The 12395-nt window shown below is 46.3% G+C and overlaps 1 long non-coding RNA gene across 3 annotated transcripts in view; it reads right to left on the bottom strand.

Moving 5' to 3' along the window:
* LOC119142552 overlaps window positions 1-11940 on the bottom strand; it is a 28271-nt gene extending 16331 nt beyond the window's left edge. For 2 of the 3 annotated variants that reach the window (XR_005102349.1, XR_005102369.1), the window contains exons 1-2: window positions 6802-7266; window positions 2971-3071 (exon numbers count right to left, since the gene is read on the bottom strand). This is a non-coding gene — a long non-coding RNA (uncharacterized LOC119142552). Of the gene's footprint in view, window positions 1-2970; window positions 3072-6801; window positions 7267-11784 lie in introns of those variants that run through there. The other variant, XR_005102357.1, reaches the window with a different exon arrangement.
* Between the last annotated feature and the right edge of the window lie 455 nt (window positions 11941-12395).

Below are 12395 nucleotides of genomic sequence, written 5' to 3'. Positions count from 1 at the left end.
AATCAGCGACTTTCCCAACAAATTCATTACGAAGATCAAAAAGCAGCTCCCAGCCCAAGCAGACTTTGGCAGAGCCCCACACAGAGGTGGGAACCTCAGGGTCCACAGCCTGGGGACAAAAAGGGGGAGTGAATGCCGTAAAGGCAGCCTGGGCATCACTCACGTGCCATCTGAACAGCTTGGGTGGGATCTGTCTGCAGAAAGTCTTGGCTTCAGCTAGCAGAGAATCAGCTCCAATATCAGTACCACAGTGCCACGATGCATTAAAGCAGCCAAAAATCATCACAAAATAAAGTTCTCAGCATGGTTAGGGCCCAGATTTGCAGGGCGCAGAGCCCTTTCCCTAATGACTCCGTACCCACTAAGTAAAGCACACAAGCAAGAATGGGTGCTCTCTCTCACTTTGGAATGAAAGCCAAGTTCCCAAGTGGTTGCAACATGGATGGATCTTTCTGGAGCAACTCCTGCTGGATTCTCCTGCTGTTCGTTATCTCTGACGACATGGAAGAAGCATGGCCGTGGTAGACCTGCACTGTGGCCTTCCCAAGCACTGGTGGGACCAGCCCTGGGATGACTCACAGAGCAACTGGGAACCAGAAGAAACTTCAGAGGAAGGAGAGAAGGGCTGCAGTGCAATTCCGAACGGACAGGGAGAGGCAGGCTGCGACAGACTATGTGGCTGGTCTCAATCCCGAAGGTCTCTGGGCACCCTCTTCTAGCTGTGACCTTGGGCTGTCCCCAGGAGCCATCAAACCACTGTCCAGGGTCACCACCCGCCCCAGTGACCAGCTAAGCCGCACAGTTCTCCTAATTCCCTGCAGAAATCAGTGCAATGAGACACAACGTGGCCCTACAAAATGCCCCAGTTGAGCTTAGGGCTGTTCAGGGAAGGCAGTGTTCTTTTATTACCAAATTAACTTCTTTTTTAAAAAAACATCCATTTCACTTTCCACATCAAAGATCATAATCTCCATGTAAAAGAGAGGGTTGATGAAAAAAGAGGTACTTAGAAAACACATTTTAAAATTTAAAATGCTACTAGCACTGATTCTTCTTCCTTGTAAAGAACTCTGGCTTTTTGTCTTATAAAGTACTCCAAGATCTCATTTGCAAACTACCACTACTAGCTACTCTGGTTTTTTGCTGGCTGCTCACTTACTCTTTGGGGATTTCATATTCTTCTAAATTTTGTAAATGGCCACTAAAGTGGAGATGAACATTATAAAATACATTTCAATCACCCTCACAATTTAGACTAATTCATTGGCAACTGTACAAAATGCTATTTACAAGGTACTTCCATCAGCTAGTATCTGGCATTAAGTATTTTGAATCAATCTACCATCATTTTCATCTCTTATTTTTCATACAAGGGAAATTATTGATCGAAGCTTTTCAGCCTCATTTAATATACTGGAATAGGCTTTAAATTTTCCCATGTAAACCTCAGTGGAGATTAGCAACTCTGTCTTGCTTAATGCAACACAAATCAGTCTCCCTGATGAGACCACAATATTGTACATGACATCATGACCACTTTACTTGTTGATGGGCCCTGAGACAGGCACCTGCTAGAAACTCCTCGGGGACTAGCGTTTGAGCTTAGTTTGACTTACTAGGCGAAGTTGGTGGCTTAAAGGGAAAAATGGTGCCTTCACCTCTCAGAGGCCATGGCAATACTGCAGAGTAATACCTGGGATGGATTGGCAGGGAGGCAGAATTTTCCATCGCTCCTATCAAGTTCGCATTCAGTTTTTGAATCGCATTCAATTTTGCATTCAGTTGCTATTGTGATGGGTGTGTTCAAAACACGAGATTAGATTTGTGTATGCTGAGGACAGAGAGCTTGGCTGAATTTTGATGAACTTGTTCTTGAATAAATAAGCAAAACATCACTGAATAAGATACTCAGCCAGCTTCAATACATAGGGTAGCGAAACAGCCAGCTAGACAAACAGGATGTATCACACTGGAACGAGCACTGATGATTTTGTAATGACTCCGGCAGCTTTCAGCATATTAGCTACTACTGTAAAAAACAACCTGCAAATGTCTCGGTCCAGTTTACAGTAAAAACCAAGTTATGCTCTTGTAACCAAAGTAGCAGTCAGTGAGTAACACAGCACAGCATGCACCCCTCTCCCTTATCAAAATCAGCCTAGAGCTAATCGGCAAGCAAGCGCTGGCACCGAGTGCGTGGGGTGCACCTTGCAAGGGTGATGCTCCCCCAGGCTGCCACGGCCAAACTTTGCTCTGGAGATCCTATCAGGTAAGGACATCAGGATGGATTGGGTGGGAATACAAAAGCATTTTCTTGGGAGGAAACACAAGACTGGAAATGCTATTACAAGCAATGCTTGTGATATAGTGAAAAAAAACCCTAAAACTGCTGCAGACAGAAGCTGCATAGACAACAGAAAGAAGGAAGGGCAGGAGCTCAGCACTTGGCACTTGGAGAAGGGACAGTTGGTACAGTTGGTAGATGAGGTCAACAAGAATGTAAATAAGGAGCCTTCTGATGAGGACAGGCTAACTGCTAAAAGAACACAAACTGGGGTAAAATAACTGTGGTAGTAATAGATCAGCGACCTCCTACTCAAATGGCCCCCACCCCAAAGATCCCCACCCGGGGATCATGCTGATATAGATTAAAACCAGCCCAGTGGGCATGTATTAGCTTGACATGTTTAGAGTGGACAATAAGGACTAATAGTTAGCAAGCAGATGTTTTAAGATAACGGAAACTAAATAATAAAGACTGCTAATGAGTGCAAAGATAAACAGGGACTTCAGGTACCAGGAAGATGAAAAGGACATCTTGAAGAGGTGCCAGAGGGAGGAGATTCTGAATGTTCAGAAACCTTATGTATGTAAATGACTTTGTGTAACAAATATCAGGCCGCTTGTTGAAACGGTGTGCAAGTTAGGAGGAGCGACCCCCCCTCACACCCAGCGCCTCAATAAACATACCTGCTTTGTAACTCCTCCAGTTGTACAGTTCGATTCCGCACGTCACCCAACACAAGATACAAGAGCTTAAGGTTGCTGTGGCATCCACGATGCTGCATTCGCTGCAAAACAAGAGAGAATAAATGTGCTCAAGGGCTGAACTTCCAGCGGTCCATTTCATGGACTAATTTGTGTGCAGGCTGATACTTTCAGTACATTTCTCTACTAACAGAGAATAATCATAGGATAAGTAGAGCAAGGTAAGTACATATGCTGCCATTGTTTTCTTGCAGCATAATAGCATCACCAATGAAGCCTGAATGCAGCCCAATTAGCATACAATAATTAGAATCACTGCTGCTTTTTCATTTACTTTTGCACACTAGATGAGGTGTTGGTTGCAGTATGCAGGGCTGCAAACCCATAGATAATGCTGATTGCGCAAGGCATGTCTCCTGTTCTCCCATCAAAAGAAAGGAGGGAGACATTAAACTGCCTTAAGCTGCTGAAATTGCCATTTTGGCCTGACTCAGGAAAGTCGCCAGCTTATCCCAGGAATATCTCAGCGCAGGCTGTGCTCCCGAGGGATAGGCACACCTGTAATACAGGTCGCCTTTAAATGGGGGTTTTAATGAAAAATCTGATTTTCCGTAAGACACTGCCTTTTAGCCTGTAACTTTTAACACCTTGCTGACTGCTGCTTAAGAGCTTAGACAAGCCTTAGGAAGCTGGCTGAAGAAACCCTACGCAATTGTCCTGGTTTGTTATGCGGCTGCCCTTGGGAAGAGCAGATGGTGGATGTTTGGAGAGGGCTCCTTCAGCAGCCAGTAACCCGGCATTTGTTGAAGTGTGGCTCGACCGTGCACTATTTATAACCCATCTACCACTGAAGAGTCTCTTAATGCTTGTTCAGACTTAAATGGCTAACTTTTATAGCCCATTTATGGCCCATTTCAACAAAGCAGTTAAACATGTTCCAGGACTAGTATCTATATGTAAATAAAGGAAGTTGTACTTGGCTGGCACCCAGCTCCCCATCCCCACCTTCCCCCGCGGGCAAGCTGGCCTGCACAGCCCCGAGCCCTACAGCCACTCAGCCAGGCTTGGGGCACCAGGGCTGGGGACCAGCACCCGTGTGAAGAGCTCTGCGTACACAGCACCCCCTTTCCCTGCCAAATCCGTGCTGCACCCCCTGAACCTCACGGGCAGCAGCACAGCCTCGCTGGCCGGGGAGATGCCCTTACCTGCTACTCCCAGGACTTGCAGCACATCCCCTACCTCACACCAAGGGTCACACTAGCCAAACAGAGTTTAGTTAGGATCTATACCAAGGCTGGAAAGTCAGAGAACTGGTATGGAGTGGATTAAAAACCAGCAGATTTTTTATTTATTTTGTTCATACACCCCACAGGAGAAGGTATCACATGAGCCAGGGTGGAGGACATGGTACTTCCTAAGACTGGAAATGATGATACAGCAAGAAAGGGCACATAAGGAGAAGTATTGTGTAAGGTGTAGGTTTTACAAGCTTTATAAAGACTCTCTTAGCACTTGTTAGTGGCAGAAACCTCCCCGTGTGCCAACCAGTCTGAAATGGGAAGGATAGAAAAGTGCCTTCCATTTAAAGAAATGGGCTGTGAACATGCTGTCAATGTCTCTGATTCTTTTTATTGATTTACAGCGTGTATGCCATAAATCATTCTACCTTTTACTGAGCCTATAACTATGCATCACTCTGTCAGGGAAACTCCTCAAATTTTAAGGGGGACATACGTACAAGGAAACAGACTTCTCTTTCATTGACTCGCCTAGATGAGCTGCAATGGCCAAGGCTAGATTTAACACACACGGTAGGGTGGATACATATAGACAAAACACTTAATTTGAACAGCTGCCCATATCTGCCGCTCTTTATCTCTTGCAGGATTAATCTTTGGCTACAAGGGCACAGATGCAAGCCATACTTTCATTGGCAAGAACTACACAGGGGTTTGCTTCTGTTGCAAAACAGATTTCATGTGCACACAACGCCCGAAACAGGGCAGCCCAGCTGCAGAAGTGCCTTGGTTAGGACCGAGCTAAGATGAACTGGTGTGGCTGGGGAGCGGATCTGCCCCTTGCAGCCACACTCCCCTCTGCCAGAATCTTAAAATAATAAAAATGTATTGATTGTGTTTTACAATAGATTTCAGGAGGAAAGCCTATGTTTAATGAATTTATAGACAGATTTCCAGCTGGCTTCAGTTTAAACAAGGATTCCACCTACTTTTTCCAGCTCTCAAGAAGAAGCCCTACAGAATCAGATAGCTCAGGCTTTGATCACCCACAGCATTCAGCAGTTACATTCCTGCTACAAAAATCTTACCTGAAGGCCAAGACTCAGCGAAAGACTCCTCCAAAATCCAACTGCTTTCTGCAGAACTCCCCTAGGTTCACTCCTAGCAAAGCCATGAAGTCCTCCTCTGCAACAGGAGCAGCACTGAGCCATAAGGATTTCGGGGTGCTGCACAAAACTGGGATCAGCATGAACTTCACCCATAAAGGGAGCTTGCAGGGCACCATCTATAGGCACTAACTCTTCCTCCTTTGGTAGGTCCTGTCATGCCTGGGTTGTTTTATGTTTTAAATAACCTTGCTGATCTGCCTCATAAGGCATTTCATTCTTTGTATGCTAATTTAAGCCCAAAGGCAAAAATGCATTCTTCTTCAGCAAAAGATGTATACACCTCCTTGAATCCAGTCCAGTATTGTGAGTCTGGCACAGGTGTAAAATTAAGGGTGTGATTTAGTGCTTTGCTGAGGAAGGACTGCTTGCTGCATGAGCACGGGACTTGCTGGATGGGGACCTCGCTGCTTTAAGGTTTTCTGATTAAACATCCCCACCGGATCACACTGCAGGAGGCTCCGAAGAGCAGTTCTCTGCCAGAGTGAAGCAACTGGGATAACTCAGCTCTTTTGCTTGCTCAGGTCTGATCACTGAAGGGGCAGAAATTAATTTCCTATAAACACAGGCATATTTTTTGCACTACCTTGCAAATGTCGTTGTAAAGAAGCCATTACAGGAGCTCATCTTTATGATGCGTGACGTTGGCTTGTCCCAACGGGGCATATTTTATGAGGCATTTACATAAACATATACAAATCAAAATGGCCAGCTGTGCTCTTCCTGAACCTGCAATGTATAGATACTTCAGCTAATTCCAGGTCTACATAACCAGCCACCCCGAAGTGGGATCAGGTCAGGTGTCTGGAATGCACAACCTGAAGCGAGATCTGGTATGCATCCCCAATCCCAAAACTGTGAGACTTTGCGTAGCTGCTCAGCACACAGCTAGGCACGCCGAGGCACTCAGAAATAACCAAACTATCAGACTCCCTGCGATGCCTGTCTACTGTTCGTCAGGACCCCACCACAGTTCCTCTAAAAGATGTTAGTTAAAACAGTTGGCCCAGGACTTATCTGAAAGACTTAAGAGTCTTTCTTGTTACAAGTATACTTTTGGCATCGCTTGATAGAAACTCAATAGTCAGAAAGTGTTATTGCCACGTCAGGATGAGAAACAGTGTAGGGATGAGACTGACAACATGCTTTCTCTCGGAAGACCTGGATGGTGCAAGACTTCATTTTTTAGAACTCAGTGCCTAAAACACTCCTTTGTTTGTTAAACTCGCAAACATTTATTCAGCTTGATCACCCTGGCAAGGGCAGGGAAGGAGCCAGAGGCAGAACCTGAGTCCCTGGTTTCTGCCCTGTCGTTTCCCCCATTCACCTTCTCAACTTCCATCTCCCTCCCAATCCCTTCTCTTTATCACAGTTGGCATCAGCCAGCTGGCCGACTCTTTTTCACTTACAACTGCTATTTTCTTTCAAAACATCAATCTTGGGCAGCTGATGTCAGTTCAAACACACAGACATGCCTTTGCCAAGATTCAGTCTTCAGCGGAAACATGTGCCTGCCCATCAGGTGGTTGCAAGTACCCAGATCGCTTCTACACCGTGTCCTCAAGCCAAGGTTGCTCCCGGATGGCAGCGTGTCTGTCTTTTCTGTTCCTCTGCTGATGTCCGTGGGAAGCCAGGCTTCTGGTAGGGGAAAGGGAAAAGTGCTGATTCAGCTAAACGCTGGAGCCATGGGAAGGTGTCTCAGAAGGCTGGTTGTCAAGCCAGGCTTAGCAGCTGATTTAGCTCAATTAAGTTCTCTGCCTCCTGTTTATTTCTTTAAATGACAGAGGGCCCCTTTGTACTTCCCGGTCAGGCTTGTTAAGCTTATGTCTGGCAATGATTCGTATTGATTTGACAGGCTTCCTCATGCTCACAGATCTACTCTGACCATTGAGAGTTGTTTAATTATAACAAAGAGATGAAGAATTTCTGGGAACCTAAAAGATTCATCTCAAAGGATCCAAATAGGAATTAACGCAGAAAAACCAGAGCAGTTCTGCAAAGTTACACCACAACTTCTTAACAGAGAAACCAGTTACTGTAAAAAGTAGTAGATCCTACAGAAAACAGCCTTTCACTAGATGATCTTGTAGAGATGCTCTTTCCCACCCCAAAGCAATGAAACACGCATGGGAGCTGGATGCCCCATACGTTGACCTTCCCAGGGAGGGGACCCTCTGCAAGTGAGATAACAGCCTGGCTCTGCACACCCCTCCTCTCCCCCACGGGAAAGGCACACACCGCTCACACAGCACCGCGGGGCATTCACCCAGGTTTGGGAACTACATGGACTGACTGAGGAGGACAAGGAGGCTGGTGTGTCCCTTCCGCAGCATGTGGCATGTTCAAGCCCCTTCTCTCTTCCCCCAGCTATACCATCGCTACACTCATCCTATTTGATCCCTGTTAATACATACAAAATCTCAGACCAGCTGCTCCCTGAGCATTCAGGAAATGACAGCTCAAGTCTATTCAAGAAATTAAATTCAATGAACGGGGAGAGAAAAAACACATCGCTTTGAAAGCATGGCCTGATTTCCTCTCCTTTTCCATCAAACGGAGTTCTCCAAACTCTTCTACTATTTCACCAGTTTTCGAAATAAGGTCACCTCCTTGAATAAGCTGTGTTTGATTTCAGTAGGCTCTGCAGCCTGATCAATACAACTGTCCCTCCTCACCACCTCTCCTGGTCTGTTCTCATTTGCTTGAAACTGCATCTGAACTGCACCTGTTTCTTCTTCATCTGCAAGACCTGTATCTATCAGAGAGGACCACTGCTTCCCTGCAGCTGCTGCTCCCGAGGAAGCTTAGGCAGCTCAGACTAGCCTTGTCCTCTGTAGTAAGACCGTTAACTGGTTATCTGGCCTTTTGATTACTGGTTTAAAGAACAGTAATTGGCTCCCTAGCAGGTCTTAGTATCCCAAAGGTGTAGAAGAGTGGGCTGAGGCTGAAAAGAACTTGCTGCACCATGGGTTGGAGTTGCTCTCACCCTCCTCCAGAGGCTTTCAGATCCCAGACTCTCAGTTCTCAGTGAGGCAGGACTAGCCAGGTCTGCTCTGGGACCAGATCCGGCCAGCAAGGAACACAAGATGGGATGGGACAACAGATATCTGGAGGAAGATTGCCAACTCTGGCATTTACAAGTGAAAGGGGAGATTCCTGATCTGTAACCGCCACGTATTATTCACGCAGCCCTACAGCTGGATGCTTCCCCATGCGGAAACCACCCAGAACACCCACACCCCACTTGCCTCCCTTTTACGCGGTATTTTAGGGTTGAACATGCTTTGTGCAATGTCTGGTGTGAGGTGAAGTTGGAGAAAGATTTAGGTAGCAGCTTCTCTGGATTTCTAGGACTGAAACACTCCAGTGCTTCCCTGCTGATGAAGTCTTTCCTCTTGCCCTCCAAGTTGGCTCTGACTGATCCGTGCAGGCAGGCTCAGATATACACAAACGTCAAGCCACTAAGCTTGATTACACTTTATAAATGCCACAGCGGCAGAAAGGGAAGCCTCTCCCTCTTCACGAGCCTTTAACCGGATATGAGTCAAACTGGAAAGCGGCACTGGTTTAAAATGATTCCGTAACACCTAACAACTGGGTTAATTTGAAGTTGGGAATCTGAAAGCTTTCCCATCAGTTTGCTGCTACAAAATAAACCCAGCCCACCTTTTTAACAGCTGAGCAATCCGAACACAGCATCAGTTCAAAAAGCACTCAATGGTAGTCTCATCCATCATTTTCTGTCCCTTTATTTATTTATTTTTCCTAAACTGGTGGATATTGATTACCCAGTCTACAGACTTGCATAGATCAATATCTGTTTTCAGAAGAATATTGTGCAAAGCTAAAGAAATTAGTTTATTTTGTAATGGGGAAGAAACAGGGTGTCAATCAGACCTTTGGACTTTCCTGTCAAGGCAGTGCAGTGCTCCACACTAAAGTACAAAAATATGAGACAGCAGAAATTGGCCAGGCTGGGAGGAAAAGGGACCTATGTTTTATAGGAAAGGAGGCAGCAAGGGAAGAGAAATGGAAGCATCAAGCAGAAACGCTGCCCATCCTGAGATCCTCCTGAAAACCTGCCACTCCTTTGTGCTTTCCCTGCCACATCTTTTCCTTTCCTGTAGCTCAGCAAACATGGCCCTTGGATTCGCAGTTATGAGCAATTTGTGGTTTCACCTGGAGCAGTGAGGAGGGTTATGCTTTCTTTAGTCATATGCACAGCAGGTAATTAGACGCCACCTACGTACTGCTGCAGGGCAATCAAAACCCAGCAGAACTTAAGGCTGAAATGTTCACATCTACCTAATTGCTAATAAAAATTAACAAGAAATGGAAGCTGACATCCCACAGATACCTTAAATTTCAAACTTAACACCAAAACCACAGGTTATCACAGTTCAATAGCATTATAAGAAGATCTAAATGTCACTGCCAAGACCTGGCCCCAGTTGTGTGAGGTTGTTCACCAGCACACGTGAAGAGACAGGACTTTCTCTGAAAAGTCTGACCATCTAAAGAATAGATTTAGGTTAGATATTAGCAAGAAATTATGCACTGTGAGGGTGGTGAGGCGCTGGCCCAGGCTGCCCAGAGCAGCTGTGGGTGCCCCATCCCTGGCAGTGCCCAAGGCCAGGCTGGACGGGGCTGGGAGCAGCCTGGGCTGGTGGGCGATGTCCCTGCCCACGGTGGGGGGTTGGAACTTGACAATTTTTAAAGTCCCTTCCAACCCAAATCATTCTATGATCTACACTAACAAAGGTGGTGGTGTCATGATAATCTCCGTAATAACCAAGCAGAGTTCATATAAAGAAACAATACTTTATAACTGACTAAGCAAGCCTTGTAAGAGAAGAGATCTACCCTCAAAGTTTAGTCCACAAACAAGGACATCTTCCTGAAGAATTTACTTGCTCCTACCAGCCTTCTCCACAAGCAAGTTGTTTGTTGAATTTCTATCTTGGTATCACGTAGCCTGGGAGCAATTAGCCCCAGGAGACACGAGTTTTGCTTCTTTCATAAGCCCTTTCAGAGGAAAACCTTGCCAGGATCAGTGTTTGCAGTTAGAGTAGCAAAAGTCGCTGGACAGCTCACCTCTTTTCCTTGGAACTTGGTGAAGTCACCAAGGGAAAAAACCTACAAAAACTCTACCTGGAATTTGATACCGTAAAATGAATACCTCCAGCTGGCACAGGTGCTCACAGGAAATGATGCTTCTGCTGAGAAATTCTTTGGGTCCCCCTAGGTACAGCTACTTTTTTCTTTAATTTGCATCTCCTGTCCAGACTAGGCTTTAGCTAGCGTCCGTGCCACGCTGGCACAGCATTTCTATTACTCTTAAACTGTATGCCCCCTATGGGGTACAGCCAGTGCAACTGCTCTGTACTGCTCTCCAATTAAACTGCATACCGAGAACATGTTGACATTGTTAAGGTTAATGACCTAATGATGAGCACCAGGAAACAGGTTTGCAATAAAATGGTCTGTACTGATTGCTTCCATGATGAATGCGAACAATATGTTGGACTGGGAACAATATGTTAAACAATATGTTGTGGTTTATCAATGTCACGGCGCAGCGCTGCCGCAGTGGCTGCTGTCTGGTGATCCTCAGGAGGGTCACTTTGAAACAAACATGAGAAACCGTCGGTTCTCACGGCGGAGGAATGGGTAGTACCAGCCATAAGGAAGGAAGGAGCAGAGCCTGATTCTGCCCAGCTCAGGATCATCAGGAACTGTGGGCTGGAGCTGGCATGGAAACACAGATTTGTTACACCTGCCACTAGAAATGAACCACCTTCCAAAAGGCTAAGTTAAAATAACACAAGGACTAAAGTTTAATGTAAGACAGATCTGCTGCCCCTGAGAACCAGGCACATTGATACAGAGGAATGGCTCAGCTGTTATGTGAATAGATATAAAAAATTCAAGAGCTGAAAAACAGACCTTCTAAAGTAGTATTTTCTTTCTTCATGGAAAAGTTCAATTTCTTGGGGGAAAAAAAATAATAATAAAAAAAAATCCTTCATCCTAAAAAATCTTGCTTGGAAAAGTAACAGCAGGGCCTTGGTGCAGGTGATGCAGAACATCAAAGGGCTACTTGGTACATCTCCAGGGCACAGCCGCAGAAGAGCCGGGGGACGAGTCAGCTGCTGCCACCCCTGTTGTGCAAATGCCTGCCCACCACCACCAAACCCCACGGGAGCAGCACCCACAACACAAACTCCCCAAACTCCAGTTAATTAGAACGACATTAGCATCGAGCGACACAGAAACCAGGGCACACAGCTGAGCAGCGTAACTCTCCAGCACCAAGCCGAGAGCAGAGGAGAGCACTGTGCTAACTTGGGGTGACACGCTCACGAAAGCCGGGTGTCAGGCAAGAAACAAACCTCCTGCACAGCCCCGGCAGCGAGCCCGGACCTGCAGCCTTCAGAAAGGGAGAAACACCGAAGGGAAACGACGCTCAGCTTAGCAAAAAGATGGCACTTCCCATCCGTACGTGTGAACTTATTTTTCAAATGAAGGGGAATAAAGGTAAACACACCATTAATATCGTACTAGCCAGAAGTTAGCCCCCAACTTTACAGCCTCAGCGTGTACAGCCCCTACCTAGGAAGGGCACAACACACACCCCCACCCCCCCCAAAACCCACTCCCTCCCAAGCCCCATCCACTGTGGCAAGACAAACCTGAACCCCCTTTCGGCTCTTCTCCTCCACCCCCCCACCCCCCCAGGTGAAGCATAGTTACAACGTGGATGATTTCACTGGGTGAAAGGAGAATTCCAGCCTAGCTGTACTTGGGAGAGCTCCTTAAGCACGTCGAGCTCGGGGGCAGCCCCCAAAGGTTGTCTTCTAGCAGATGTCAGTAGTGAAAGATGGCAACCAGGTCTCCTCCTTGCTAGGAGTAGGTGGCGATTTTAGCAGAAGGATGTATCTACATCTGGAAGTAATCTGTGACCCCTTTGGCGAAAGACGTCGATTCAATAGTTTGCTCAGGC

The sequence above is a fragment of the Falco rusticolus genome, chromosome 1 (genome assembly GCF_015220075.1).
Source record: "Falco rusticolus isolate bFalRus1 chromosome 1, bFalRus1.pri, whole genome shotgun sequence".
NCBI lineage: Eukaryota > Metazoa > Chordata > Aves > Falconiformes > Falconidae > Falco > Falco rusticolus.
The sequence above is the reverse complement of the archived record's forward strand: the minus strand, read 5'-3'. Positions and strand labels throughout refer to the sequence as shown.